Below are 15,885 nucleotides of genomic sequence, written 5' to 3' on the forward strand. Positions count from 1 at the left end.
GAAAAAACGCATGCGGATTGTACATGCGGTTTCCTGCCAGGGACATGCGGAAATGAAGCGGTCTTCACTTTCATTTCCGCATGCGGATTGACAAGCGCTTCCCAAGCGATTTTAGCATCACTTGGAAAGTGCTTGTCAACTTCACACTATATAAATCCATGCAACCGGCATGGATTTATATAGTGTGTGAATGTCAAAAAATAAAAAATAAATATATACTTTACCCTCTGATGGCCCCCGGTGTCCTGCTTCGCTCGGTCCCGGCTGCCGGCAGTGAAGACTTTAGGACCTTCCGACGTCAGCGTCACGTGACCCGTCACATGACTCTGACGTAAGCGAAGGTCCTTCTTCATTCAACCGCGAAGTGCGGGGAATCAAGCAGGAGCGCTGCGCGGGCCGTCAGAAGGTGAGAATATATATATTTTTTATTTTATTCTTTTTTTTTTAATGGTACCTGGGTCTGGATGAGAGTCCTCTCCTCCACACCCGGGTACCATCCGCACATTAGACCGCATGAAAAGCGCATCAACATATACAGTGATGCGGATTCCATGCGGTCTAATGCAAGTCAATGGCGGCAAAAGAGCAGCGTTTCCGCAAAATTAATTGACATGCTGCGGGCACAGCACATGCGGATTTCAATTGGGGAACATTGCTGCCCTTCTACCATGCGTTTTTCATGCGTTTCCGCAACTGCAAAAACGCCGCGGAAACGCATGAAAAACGCATCGTGTGAACTCAGCCTTAGGGTGCTTTCACATTGCATTCTGTGTCCCCGCCGGGGCATACATCCTAAAATGCCCAGCAAAATGGGGCCCGGACGTATGCTGTGACGGGGGCCATAGACCGCCTCATAATAGACAGCCTACATCTGGGTGTCCGCCACCTGTGGACGTACTCTACTTGCAGTCAGTGCATGTGTCCGGACCCCATTTTGAAAGGAATTTTAGGACGTATGCTCCGACGGGGACACAGAACGCAATGTGAAAGCACCCTTAAAGAAATTTGGAATGCAAAAGGTGGTCACACCAAATACTGATTTCATTTAGATTTTTTCTTTTGTTCATTAGCTTTGCATTTTGTTAATTAATGAAAATAAATCATTAACACTTTTTTTTTTTTTTAAAGCATTCTTACTAGCAGAACATTTTCACATCCGCAAAACATACATACAATATGGCATTGACATACCCACAGTTCAGCTGTTTGTAGTACCCACTGCGTCTGGATGTACACAATTCACAGAGCCACAATAATACCGCTCCATACAGGGTGCAGTGCATGTTCTCCAGGACTGCAACTCTTTCTTCATTCACTTTCATAAGCTTACAGCTGCAGTACCAGAGAACAGCCACTAGACAGCACATGGAGCCACGTGGTTTTGGCCTTTTAGGCTATGTTCGCATGTTAGGAAAATTTCTGCTGTGGAAAACTTCAATGAAAATACACATAATGAGCATGCTGAAGATTTGAAATCCAGACCATGCTTTCATTTTTGTGTGGATTTTTTTCTGCAACGTGTGACTTGGATTCTAAGAGATCCATTTACTTTTATTGACCTGTAAACTGTTGAGGACTTGCAGTGTGGAATCCTTGTGAACTTGGCCTAACATTGTGCACATCCTGCCTGCCTGCAGTGGGAGCTGCAAACATCTGATCAGTGGAGGTGCCAGGTACACCACCACCGATCTGGTATTGACTACCTACTAATTTATCCTAAGGGCTCGCTCACACCACTGTATACATCAGTCGAGTGCTATTCTATTTTTTTTTTTTATCGGATAGCACTAGGACAAGTGTTATTCAATGGGACAGTGCTGATGACCATTTTTCTCACTGGCAGAATCTGTCAGTGAAAAGAATTGCAGCATGCTGCAATTTCACTCTGAATTCAAACGACATTCACCCATTCAAGCATATGGGTGCATGGAAAATATCGGACTGCACTTGGATGATATCTGATTGCAGTCCGATTCCCGAGGACTCACACAATTGAAAAGATGGAGAAATTTTGTCCTCCATCTTCTCCTGTGTGCTACGATTCTCCTCATCAGAGAGAATTGGATCAGACTAAACTGACACTCAGATCAAACTCAGATCAGAGTTTGATCCGAGTGTCATTACCATAATCGATCTGATTCTCTCACATGAGAGAATCTATGGCTATCTGACTGTAGCCTAAGTATGGGTCATCAATGTATAAGTTCTGAACAACTCCTTTAATGATATGTGTCATATGTGTATTAATACTTAGCAGTAAATCCACCCTTTTGCTGCTGCAGTTCCCCATATTTTTAAATATATATAGAATGTCATTTAAAACAGGTTTTTGTGTTACATGTATTTAAAAAAAATACATTTTTTCCATATGATGATCTTCATTTAAAGGGAAACTGTCAGTAGGCTCAACCCTCCTAAGCCATCTAAATGGACATGAAGGTCATAGGAAGCTGAAAAGAATGAAATCTGCAATCCGATGTCTTATTCCAGAGAAATCCACATTTTTCTTAATAGGTAAATGAGCTGTTTAGATCTATGTCCTGCCCATAGATCTTGTCGAGAATCTGCCTCCAGAACTTATTTTAAATGAAAGGGGACGTTACCATTGTGAGACATGTAGATCAGGAGAGCAGACCTACAGTCATTACTTGTCTCACATTGGTAATGCCCCCTTTCATTTGTCTAGATCTTGTCTAGAATATGCCACCGGAACTTAACACCTTATTTACATTTTAAGAAACATGTCGATTTCTCTGGAATAAGACATTGTATCGCAGAAATTAAGGAATTATTTTATTAAACTTTCTATGACCTCATACATGCCCATATAAACGGATTAGGAGGCTTGATCCTACTGACAGATTGCCTTTAAAAAACAAAATTAGTAATCTTGTAATTTTCACACTGGCCACTGGGGTTATTTTAGATTTATACTTCTTGTTCTTTCAGTTTCTAACAAGTCTCCTTATTTTCAGATGTAATATTACATTGTCTAATAAGAGGGAAAACAAAAACAGTAGGAGCGCCAATGGTGAAGAGCCTGAGGTTTGGGGGGGGGGGGGGGATGAAGGGGGAGATGCTGTGACCACTCACCTGGTCCTGTTGTGCAAAGGAGCCCCGCACAACAAGGGAAAACGCTTCCAGGTGGGAGTCTGTAAGATGATCACAACTTAGCAGGAACTGTTGTAGGGAGCTTCTGTCTGCTTCAGCGGTCACATGACCAGGACCGTGTGACCGAAGTGCGCATTCCACAATGACATCACAGCAGGTCCTGTAGTAGGCTAGTTGTAAACAGAGCAGCTTCCACCGCTCTCCACAAGGGAGATTAGCAATCAAGAAAGAAGGAATTCTGCGGTGTTAGTGAAGCGCTAGAACAACTAGACAGTGGATTAGGTTATAACACACAAACCTTTTATTGTTTAGTACGCTCTCTAACACCACGACGCGTTTCGATAGCAGACGCTATCTTCCTGAGGAAGATGGCGTCTGCTATCGAAACGCGTCGTGGCGTTAGAGAGCGTACTAAACAATAAAAGGTTTGTGTGTTATAACCTAATCCACTGTCTAGTTGTTCTAGCGCTTCACTAACACCGCAGAATTCCTTCTTTCTTGATTGTCTAATACCAGGCACAGCTGGTAACACAGGATCCACCAATCACAATAGGCATGTCACAGCTAACCCTGCTCCCCCTCTGACCACTGAGGCTAATGTACATTTATTGTTTCCTGAAACAACAGGAAGAATAAGTCTAAAAAATCCACAGAGACCAATGTGAAAATTGTAAGAGTTGTATTTTAAATTTTTAATACAGATTGTGAATTGAAAAAATACATTGCCAAAAATTAAAAAAACATTGCACTTAAAACAAAACCTTGATTTGAACAATAGGTAATTTTCTGAGATCTTTGAGATCCTAATGCACATTTTGGTGTGATCAGCTAACAATTGAGGGAGAGATGGAGAGATGAACAATGTTCATCTAGTGTGTACGGCAAGGTTTAGTGATATACATTTCTAATGCTAAAGATAACTAGCCATTGACTTTGTTTCCATAAAGCCGTGAACAACAGATTTGCCCAGTTTTATACCCATAATATCACAAGGGGTGCATCACCACATGACATGGCAAATTTACTGTTATGAAGTCTAGGAAATTTGGATTCCAACATTTCTAAATGTAGAGAAATGTTTGGGGTTTTTTTGGGAAGAAAAAATGAAAGTTAATAAAGCTCAGCAGAAAGCAAAAGCAGAACTGACAAGACTTCCCTTATGTGAAATGTGAGAGCAAAGTTCCCTAGAAATATAGGTTTGTGAAAGTCGAGTATTACTAGTATTAAATGACTGATATAGTGTTTGCTTTGGACGTATGCCAGCATTGTATTGACCTGTAGACAGGCAGCTCAGCATAGTTCATTTCCTTTCTTTGAATTTGAAGTCAGCACAATAATATCTCAGATTGTACTGCCTCCCATCTACTAATACAGAACACAACATGAGTGGTTAAATGGTTATTCCTATCTCAGTCTTCCATAGCTAAGACAGAAAACACTCCATCCAGGCATCAAAAACTGGAGATGGAGCCATGGAAACATCCCAGAGCGGAACTCTTGTAGAAGATGAATGAAAACCGTTCTGTTACAGGAGCAATAGCGCAGTGCTTTAATGTTCCGAGAGGTCTACACATGGGGCCCTTAGGAGCCAATCATCAAGATGTTTGACCAGAAAAAATCTCTTGCATTCTGAGAGATGCCAAACTACAATTACTTTTGTGAAGACCCAGGAGGAAGAAGACATGCCAAATAGAAAGCATATGAAATGAAAGTAAATTACGTACTTTTGAGTAGTATGATAAGCATATTGGGTGATGGATTTTATAGAGTTTTTGCAAAAGAGGAAAAAGTAGCACTCACCGGTCTGTGTAAAAAACGTCTTTATTCTTAATCCATAGTAAAAACAGATGAGCAGGGGAGCTTGTGACAAACTGTAGGAACGACGGCCGTTTCGCACTCCGGCGCTTCCACGGGTCCTGTAAGCAAGATTTTTACAAGCTGATTTTAAAGGGGTTGTCCAGTCAAAGTTGATAAGTCTGCAGTCACTCTGCGTGACTGCAGATTTATGAATCCCCCCCCCCCAATGCAGGCAGTGTGCGCTGCGGGGATTCGCCGGTATGAGACACGGGAGTGGAGGCTATGTATATGTTATACATACCCTCGACCATTCAGCGCTGCCTCGCTCCACACACTTGTACTAGTGATGTGGATGCCCAGTGGGTGCGCCCGACTAGAAGGCGCAGCCTCACTCAATACAAGTGTATGGAGAGCGAGGCTGCGCCCACTGGATTGGGGGGTATGTATAAATCATGTATAACAATAACATACATACCCTCCATTACCGGGTCTCATACCGGCGAATCCCCGCAGTGCACGGTGCCTGCACTGGGGGATTCATAAGTCTGCAGTCACACAGAGTGACTGCAGACTTATCACTTTTGACCAGACAACCCCTTTAAGATGTCTAATGGAAATTCCCAAAGAAAATCTGAGAGTATATTTAAATCCGAGGAAGGACTGCAGGATCTTTTCCTTGAATGCACCTTCCTGAAGATATTGGAAACTTAGTTCAATAATATCTGCAAGCTTCTGACTTTAGAAACAGAAGCAAGGGAGACTTTGCAAATCGATGAAAGGGCTTGTAGGAAGAGAATTGGTTTCTTCAGTCTATATGATGATGGGTCAGGCCAAATGCTAGGTCATATTTAGGAGGATACAGCCGGTGATTGAACCGGATTTCACACTTGATATTTATTGATCTGCTTTTAAGAGGTCAGTAGGATTAGAGTGATCAGGAAAGGACTCTTGTTTAGACCTAGATTTAGCTGTCTCAACTGGGTTGTTATCTAATTTTAAAGCATACGTTCAATTTTAGGAGAAATCGATCATTTTATAATCAATATAAATATTGTGAATATTTTTGCTAATGATGTACTGCTCGAAGTATTTTCTGCAGGTTACACTACAGTAAGCAGCATTCTGCTCTTCGATATCTTTACAGCGAGCGCTGTAAAATCTTCTGACGCTCACTCCTGCACTGAAGACAGTAGCCTAGAAGCAGGAAAAGGCTGCTGCTGAGTTTAGTGTATCCGGCAGCACAGAAATTGAGTGGTCCGTGCTTCAGTTTTCAGCAAACACGTGTAATAAACTGATTTAGAAGAATGATTATACTGCAAAGTCCTACATTGAATGGTTTTGGCCTGAAAGTGGAGATACGCTATAATAACGTGCTGATCTTGTCCTCATAAAAGACATTACAAACTTCTCCTGAGGAGTTACTTCACCCCAAAAAACAGACAAATAGCCCTGGAGATTCATCTTAGAAGGATATAGCATCTATTTTGGGTGCTCTGTGAGAACTCTTCTAAGTTTGGGATCAAGTTATTTCCTAGGATTGTGACACTTAAAGGGTTTGTCCACCTTTAACCCCTTTCTAACGTGGGGCATAATAATATGTATCTGCACACTGGGCCTATTGGACCAGATACGTATTATTACGCCCTGAGGCTGTACTGGCACGATCGCCACCGCACCGCTCCCGGCACATTAACCCCCGAAATACTGCGATCAAAGTCGATCGTAGCATTTTCGGGGCAAGCATCGGTAAGAGCGCCCCCTCTTACCTTCTATCCGGCGTCCCACGCTGTGTATGCCGGATGTCGGCATGTCGACATCCGGGTCACCAGGCATCAGCATGTTAGCTAGATTGTGCTCAGTGCACAATCTACCTAGCTTGTGTGTGCAGAGGCTGACATCCTGCACAGTATAGGGGATGATGCTTCATCCCTATGCTGTGCAAGCGTTCAGCCTGCAAAAAATGAAAGTCCCATAGTGGGACAAAGTGTAAAAGTTAAAAAAAAAGTCTCAGAAAGTGAAAATAAAAAATTGTAAAAAACATAAAAAAAAATAATCCTAAAAAATAAAAATAGACTATAAATAATTAAAACAAACAAAAAAAAAAAAACATAATAAAAGTACCCATATTTTGTATCGCCGCATCTGTAACGACCTGATCTATAAAACTGTCCCACTAGTTAACCGCTTTAGTGAAAGCGGTAAGAAAAATAAATGAAAAACTAAGCAAAAATCGATGCTTTATTATCATACCGCCGAAAAGTGCAACAAAACGCAATAAAAAAGACGAGTGTAAATAAAAATGGTACAACTGAAAACATTATATTGTCCCGCAAAAAACAAGCCGCCATACAGCTCTGTCAGCGGAAAAATAAAGTTATAGCTCTCAGAATAAAGCGATGCAAAAATTAATTATTTTTTCTATAAAATTATTTTTATTGTGTAAAAGCGAGAAAACATTAAAAAAAGATATAAATGTGGTATCACTGCAATCGTACTGAACAGAAGAATAAAGATGCCTTATCAGTTTTACCACACGCGAAACGGCATAAAAAAAATAATTCCTGAATTGCTGGATTTTGTTCATTCTGCCTCCCAAAAATCAGAATAGAAAGTGATCAAAAAATGTCATGTGCCCAAAAATGGTACTAATAAAAACATCAACTAGTCCCGCAAAAAACATGCCCTAACATGACTCTGTTGGCCGCAATGTGGAAAAATTATAGCTCTCAAAATATGGTGATGGGAAAACTATTTTTTGCAGAAAAAAAAAAAAAAGCGTCTTTTAGTGTGTGACAGCTGGCAAACATAAAAACCCGATATAAATCTGGTATCACTGTAATTGCACCGAACCGAACAATAAAGTCGTCATATCACTTATACTGCACGAGGAACGGCGTAACAAATAAATAAAACCAATTCTTCACCTGCTGTTGATTTGTTCATTCTGCCTCCCAAAGATCGCAGTAAGGCTCGGTGCACATTTATCTTGCGCTCTGTGCTGAGCTCTTACACCGGGGTTTCCGTGTAAATCTCTGTAATACGTGATTCAGACAGAACCCCTGGCGGAAGACTCCCTGTAAGGAAGCAGATGGAGGCAATGTGGACGCCTTCTGGCCTGTGATCCAGCAGTGTCCGTCTTTTTAGGAGTGCATAAAATTGCGGTCCGCACAGTTTTGTGCATTTCTGAAAAGAAGGACAACGTTGAATAGAGGCCAGAAGGAGTCCAGAGTAACTCTGCAGCCACATTACAGTGAATGTAGCACTCGTGGGTTTCATCTTAAATCACGTCACTCAGAGATTTAAATGGAAACCCCGATATCAGTGCTCAGCGTAGAGCACAGGATAATTGTGATCCCAAATGTTATGTAAAATGTCCCCAATAAAAGCTTCAACTAAATCCACAAAAAAAAAAAAATATCCACTCAGGTCCGTCATCTGTTATTGGAAATATAGGAGGCTTCCACGTTACTGGTAGTATAAAGGCGCTATGGCTCCTTGCCCCCCAAAGGAAATCCAGCGCTCCCAAATCTAATTACCGCCCTCCCTTCTGAACCCCAGTGTGCCTAAACCACATTTAGCATCAACATGTTTGGCAATTCTGTAGCGATGACAGCCTGCCTAATTTACAAGTGCGTGTCTCCAGAAACATGAGCTGGTCACTACGGCAGTTTGCAATTTTCACTCAGCAACACCCACTGCTGCTTGTTTCTGGAAAACTCCCATGGAGTCAAAATTGTCACTACACCTGTAGATAAGTTCCCAAAGTGGTATAATTTCCAGAGTGGGGTCACTTGAGGGGGGGGGGGTTCTGCTCTCCTAGCTCTTAGAGGCTCTGTATATGGAGTCTGCAAACTATTCTAGGAAAATCTGTGCTCCAGGAGGCAAATAGCGTTCATACCCTCCCGAGTCTTGCCGTATGGCTAGGCAGTACTGTACAGCCACATATGAGATATTTCTACATTCAGTAGAATTTGGGGAACAAAATTTTGGTGGTAAAAATGTAATGCTATGTTATAATATGCTGTGACCCACCTATGGTGTCAATATGATCACTGCATCCCTAGATGAATTCATTGAGTGACGTAGTATTGTAAAATGGGGTCAATTATGGGGGTGGGGGGTAGGCTGTTCTGGCACCTCAGGGGCTCGGCCAATGTGACATGGCACCCTCAAACCATTCCAGCAAAATCTGAACTCTAATATGGCGCTTCTTCCCTTCTGAGCTTTGCACTGTGTCTCAGAGATGGTTTTCGACCACATATGGGGTATCTGCATACTAAGGAGAAATTGCACAACTAATGTTGGGGTCAATTTTCTCCTGTTACCCTAGTGAAAATGCAAAATTTGGGGCTAAAAAACATTTTTGTGGGAAAATGTGTTTTTTTTTTTTTTTTTTTTTTTACTTATACGGCTCAACGTTATACACTTCTGTGAAGCACCTGGGGGTTCAAGGTGCTCCCCACACATCTAGATAAGTTCCCTGAGGGGTCTAGTTCAAAAAATGGGTCACTTGTGGGGGGTTTCCACTGTTTAGGCACATCAGGAGGTCTCCAAAAGTGACATGGAGTCCGCTAATTATGCCAGCAAATTTTACATTCAAAAAGTCAAATGGCGCTCCTTCCCTTCTTAGCCCTGCCGTACGCCCAAACAGTGGTTTTCTTCCATATATAAGGAATCAGTATGCTCAGCAGAAATAGCACAAATTTTGTGGTCCATTTTCTCCTGTTACCCTTGTGAAAGTAAAAAAAAAAATTGTGCCTAAAGAAAATTTGTGTGAAAAAAAAGTTAACATGTTTATTTGTTCCTTCCAAATTCCAATAATTCCCTTGAAGCACCTGAAGGGTTAATAAACTTCAAATGGGTTTTAGTCCCTAAAAAAATGGTTTTGTAAATTTTGTTGTAGAAATTAGAAATCGCTGGTCAACTTTTAACCCTTATAACTTCCTAACAGAAAAATTATGTTTCAAAAATTGTGCTGATGTAAAGTAGACATGTGGGAAATGTTATTTATGAGCTATTTTGTGTGACCTAACTCTCTGATTTAAGGGCATAAAATTTCAAAGTTTAAAAATTGCTACATTTTCACCAAATTTCCGTTTTTTTTCACAAATAAACACAAGTGATATCAAAGAAAATATACCACCATCATGAAGTACAATATGTCATAAAAAAAAACAATCTCAGAATCAGGGGGATCCGTTGAAGCGTTCCAGAGTAATTACCTCATAAAGTGACAGTGCTCAGAATTTAAAAAAATAGCCTTGTCAGAAAGGTGCAAACCACTCTCAGGGGTAAAATATATAAATAAATGAATTAAAAAAAATTGTCCTAAAAGGTGGGCAACTCCCTTAACGTTTTTGCACCAGAAGACCACGCCCCACTATCAGTATTTGGTCAGTATTTTTTCTCAGGGGTGGGAGTCAAAACCAGATGAGGAACAATCAGAGAAAATGTATAATAGAAACAAGTCACCAATTCTGCATTTATCACCCACTCCTGAGAAAAAATACTGACCGAATACTGACCAAATACTGATAGAGTGGCCGTGACCAAAGAAACATTCTCTAGCATCAAAACTGAGGACTATCTGGGAGAGCAGAATGGGAGCAGCTGCCAGGACTCTGCTGACCTCCCTGACTACCTCTCTGTGCGCTCACTCTTACACCTTCTTTTCCCAATAACAGAGCAGCTGGACACCAGGGAACAGGGGAAAGATGCCAGCATGGCGCCCTCCACAGAGCCAGAGACCAGGAATAGCTCAGCTGCTGAGAGCCCAGCACTACTCACTGCCGTGCACACATTAAAACTCCCGGGAGTAAAGCAGCTCAGCTCTCACGAGACTTCCCCGGGATGGAGCATGAGCAGTGCGGAGCAGGGAATGCCATCTGTCCATCTGAACTGCTGGCAACTAAGAGCAGCCAATAGGAAAACAGTAGCAGAGAAAACTCCTCCCCCATGCAGAGAAGCTGGCCGTGCTGCTGGAGAGCCAGAAATGACAGGGCTGACACCAGCAGCTCCGCGGCAGGCAGACACTGAGCGCACAGAAAGTGACAGCAGCCAGAGAGAGCAGGAGCTGGGAAACCCTGCACACATCGGATCACATCAGACAGTCTCACCATGTCCTCACACAGGTACTGTCCTCATCCGCGCAGAGCAGGCAGGACCGGGACGTACACTGATACTGCAGGCAGGACCGGGACGTGCACTGATACTGCAGGCAGGACCGGGACGTGCACTGATACTGCAGGCAGGACAGGGACGTGCACTGACAGCAGGCAGGACCGGGACGTGCACTGATAGCAGGCAGGACCGGGACGTGCACTGATACTGCGGGCAGGACCGGGACGTGCACTGATACTGCAGGCAGGACCGGACGTGCACTGACAGCAGGCAGGACCGGGACGTGCACTGATACAGCAGGCAGGACCGGGACGTGCACTGATACTGCAGGCAGGACCGGGACGTGCACTGATACAGCAGGCAGGACCGGGACATGCACTGATACAGCAGGCAGGACCGGGACGTGCACTGATACAGCAGGCAGGACTGGGACATGCACTGATACAGCAGGCAGGACCGGGACGTGCACTGATACAGCAGGCAGGACCGGGACGTGCACTGATACTGCAGGCAGGACCGGGACGTGCACTGATACAGCAGGCAGGACCGGGACGTGCACTGATACTGCAGGCAGGACTGGGACATGCACTGATACAGCAGGCTGGACCGGGACGTGCACTGACAGCAGGCAGGACCGGGACGTTCACTGATAATGCAGGCAGGACCGGGACGTGCACTGATAATGCAGGCAGGACCGGGACGTGCACTGATAATGCAGGCAGGACCGTGACGTGCACTGACAGCAGGCAGGACCGGGACATGCACTGATACTGCAGGCAGGACCGGGACGTGCACTGATACTGCAGGCAGGACCGGGACGTGCACTGATACTGCAGGCAGGACCGGGACGTGCACTGATACAGCAGGCAGGACCGGGACGTGCAGTGATAATGCAGGCAGGACCGGGACGTGCACTGATACTGCAGGCAGGACCGGGACGTGCACTGATACAGCAGGCAGGACCGGGACGTGCACTGATACTGCAGGCAGGACCGGGACGTGCACTGATACTGCAGGCAGGACCGGGACGTGCACTGATACTGCAGGCAGGACCGGGACGTGCACTGATACAGCAGGCAGGACCGGGACGTGCACTGATACAGCAGGCAGGACCGGGACGTGCACTGATACAGCAGGCAGGACCGGGACGTGCACTGATACAGCAGGCAGGACCGGGACGTGCACTGATACAGCAGGCAGGACCGGGACGTGCACTGATACAGCAGGCAGGACCGGGACGTGCACTGATACAGCAGGCAGGACCGGGACGTGCACTGATACAGCAGGCAGGACCGGGACATGCACTGATACTGCAGGCAGGACCGGGACGTGCACTGACAGCAGGCAGGACCGGACGTGCACTGACAGCAGGCAGGACCGGGACGTGCACTGACAGCAGGCAGGACCGGGACGTACACTGACAGCAGGCAGGACCGGGACGTGCACTGATACAGCAGGCAGGACCGGGACGTGCAGTGATAATGCAGGCAGGACCGGGACGTGCACTGATACTGCAGGCAGGACCGGGACGTGCACTGATACAGCAGGCAGGACCGGGACGTGCACTGATACAGCAGGCAGGACCGGGACGTGCACTGATACTGCAGGCAGGACCGGGACGTGCACTGATACTGCAGGCAGGACCGGGACGTGCACTGATACTGCAGGCAGGACCGGGACGTGCACTGATACAGCAGGCAGGACCGGGACGTGCACTGATACAGCAGGCAGGACCGGGACGTGCACTGATACAGCAGGCAGGACCGGGACGTGCACTGATACAGTAGGCAGGACCGGGACGTGCACTGATACAGCAGGCAGGACCGGGACGTGCACTGATACAGCAGGCAGGACCGGGACGTGCACTGATACAGCAGGCAGGACCGGGACGTGCACTGATACAGCAGGCAGGACCGGGACATGCACTGATACTGCAGGCAGGACTGGGACATGCACTGATACAGCAGGCAGGACCGGGACATGCACTGATAATGCAGGCAGGACCGGGATGTGCACTGATACTGCAGGCAGGACCGGGACGTGCACTGACAGCAGGCAGGACCGGACGTGCACTGACAGCAGGCAGGACCGGGACGTGCACTGACAGCAGGCAGGACCGGGACGTGCACTGATACAGATACAGCAAGCAGGACCGGGACATGCACTGATACTGCAGGCAGGACCGGGACGTGCACTGATAATGCAGGCAGGACTGGGACATGCACTGATACAGCAGGCAGGACCGGGACATGCACTGATACTGCAGGCAGGACCGGGACATGCACTGATACTGCAGGCAGGACCGGGACGTGCACTGATACAGCAGGCAGGACCGGGACATGCACTGATACTGCAGGCAGGACCGGGACGTGCACTGACAGCAGGCAGGATCGGGACGTGCACTGATAATGCAGGCAGGACTGGGACATGCACTGATACAGCAGGCAGGACCGGGACGTGCACTGACAGCAGGCAGGACCGGGACATGCACTGATACAGCAGGCAGGACCGGGACATGCACTGATACTGCAGGCAGGACCGGGACGTGTGCTCATACAGCAGGCAGGACTGGGATGTGTACTCATACAGCAGGCAGGACCGGGACGTGTACTGATAGCAGGCAGGACCGAGACATGTACTCATACAGCAGGCAGGATGGGACATGCACTGATACTGCAGGCAGGACCGGGACGTGCACTGATACTACAGGCAGGACCGTGACGTGCACTGATACTGCAGGCAGGACCGGGACGTGCACTGATAGCAGGCAGGACCGGGACGTGCACTGAAACAGCAGGCAGGACCGGAAAGTGCACTGATTCAGCAGGCAGGACCGGGACGTGCACTCATACAGCAGGCAGGACCGGGACGTGCACTCATACAGCAGGCAGGACCGCGACGTGCACTCATACCGCAGGAAGGACTCGGACATGTACTGATACAGTAGGCAGGACCGGGATGTGCACTTATACAGCAGACAGGACCGGGACCTGCACTCATACAGCAGACAGGACCGGGACATGCACTGATACTGCAGGCAGGACCGAGACATGCACTGATACTGCAGGCAGGACCGAGACGTGCACTGATACTGCAGGCAGGAAGGGACATATACTCATACAGCAGGCAGGACCGAGACTTGCACTCATACAGCAGGCAGGACCAGGACGTGCACTGATACTGCAGGCAGGACCGGGACATATACTCATACTGCAGGCAGGACCGAGACTTGCACTCATACAGCAGGCAGGACCGAGACTTGCACTGATACAGCAGGCAGGACCAGGACGTGCACTGATACTGCAGGCAGGAACGGGACGTGTACTCATACAGTAGGCAGGACCGGGACGTGCACTGATACAGTAGGCAGGACCGGGACGTGCACTTATACAGCAGGCAGGACCGGGACGTGCTCTAATCAGGGCTTAGGTGCGATAATAAAACTATGTCCTGTAGGACAGTTAAAAAAAACATGAGTGGATAATGTCTGGGATGATCCATGATCTTGACTAGCTAGTAACTGGTTAATTATCATATTGTTACCCACTTATTCTGACCTAGCAGACAGGAGGTAAAACAAACAGATATGTTACATGCTGCTGAGGATGATAAGACACCATGTATCACCAGTACCAGCACACATACTGGGTGTCTGTCACATCGGGAAAGTTTTTTTTTAGATGCCATTGATTGGTGGAAATTGTGCGGGCTGCACAGGTGACACTCACCCGTCACTGCTGGGGAGATCAGTAATTCCCTGCATGCTACCAGACAAGCAGTGTATACATGTTATGGATGGAGCGCTGCACAGAGAGTTGTGGACATTGGATCATGTCTGGCTACATAATATCTATATATTAATATTTGTATATATATATAATATGTATGTGTGTGTGTGTATATACAGTATGTGTGTATATATATATATATATATATATATATATATATATAGTAGTTGTGTGGAGAGGTGATCTCCTTCTGTCTAGATACAGCTGATTGCTCCTATTCCATCATATAACGCTGTGATTATGGACCGTACAGTATACAGCGATGCAGCAGAGCGGAGCTCACCCTGCACTACCCCCAATGGGAACAGCAGAGCGTTGCAGCAAAGCACAGGGAAATCCTTGGTCCAGCAGGATGGTGCGTTATCTCTGCAGGAGGGTTCTGTCCTTACTGAGTGGTATAGCTATAACATGCTAGATGATCTGCCTCCAGATGCTTTAATAAACTTGTTAGTCCGGTTGCAATTAACCCCTGGCCTGCCAGTAGCATTGCTTTTCTTCAGACAGCTCTGTGTGGCAGAGAATGATCATGGCTTCATCCCCCTGTAGTCTTGGTTACACGTCACTTGTTTTGGGATTCATTCCACCTAGTTGCTCTATAAGCAGTGGATGAATGGAGTTTTTAGACTTATTGATTTGCTCTGTTGATCCTCCCTGTTTTGCTGCAGAGCTCTCTGCATTTTCTGCAACGTAGGTAAAACTGTCCATACATAGAACAAGTTGTTTGGAGAAGTGTCACAATCATTCTTGCATCGTAGCGATGGGGACATTACTGTGTATTTTCAGGGTTGTTGTGTGTCAGGAGGCTACAGTAGGAATTGAGAGGAAACCGGTGAATGAATCAGATTGTAGACCCTGGTTTACAGTGGTGGCCAAAAGTATTGGCACCCCTGCAATTCTGTCAGATAATACTCAGTTTCTTCATGAAAATGATTGCAATCACAAATTCTTTGGTATTATTTTCTTCATTTAATTTGTCTTCAATGAAAAAACACAAAAAGAATTGTCCTAAATCCAAATTAGATACAATTCCATACCAAACCTAAAAAAGGGGGTGGACAAAAGTATTGGC

The 15,885-nt window shown here is 46.0% G+C and overlaps 1 protein-coding gene across 2 annotated transcripts in view; it reads left to right on the plus strand.

Moving 5' to 3' along the window:
- Positions 1-10,848: 10,848 nt before the first annotated feature.
- The window catches only part of CAMKK1 (calcium/calmodulin dependent protein kinase kinase 1), a 422,153-nt gene continuing 417,116 nt past the window's right edge, over positions 10,849-15,885 (plus strand). For both annotated transcript variants that reach the window (XM_073665198.1, XM_073665200.1), the window contains exon 1: positions 10,849-11,039. The gene's annotated coding sequence lies outside the window, so the exon portion shown is untranslated. The remainder of the gene's footprint in view (positions 11,040-15,885) is intronic.

This window comes from Phyllobates terribilis, unplaced genomic scaffold (assembly GCF_046119375.1).
Source record: "Phyllobates terribilis strain yellow unplaced genomic scaffold, ASM4611937v1 Scaffold_2__4_contigs__length_985480577, whole genome shotgun sequence".
NCBI classification, from domain to species: domain Eukaryota; kingdom Metazoa; phylum Chordata; class Amphibia; order Anura; family Dendrobatidae; genus Phyllobates; species Phyllobates terribilis.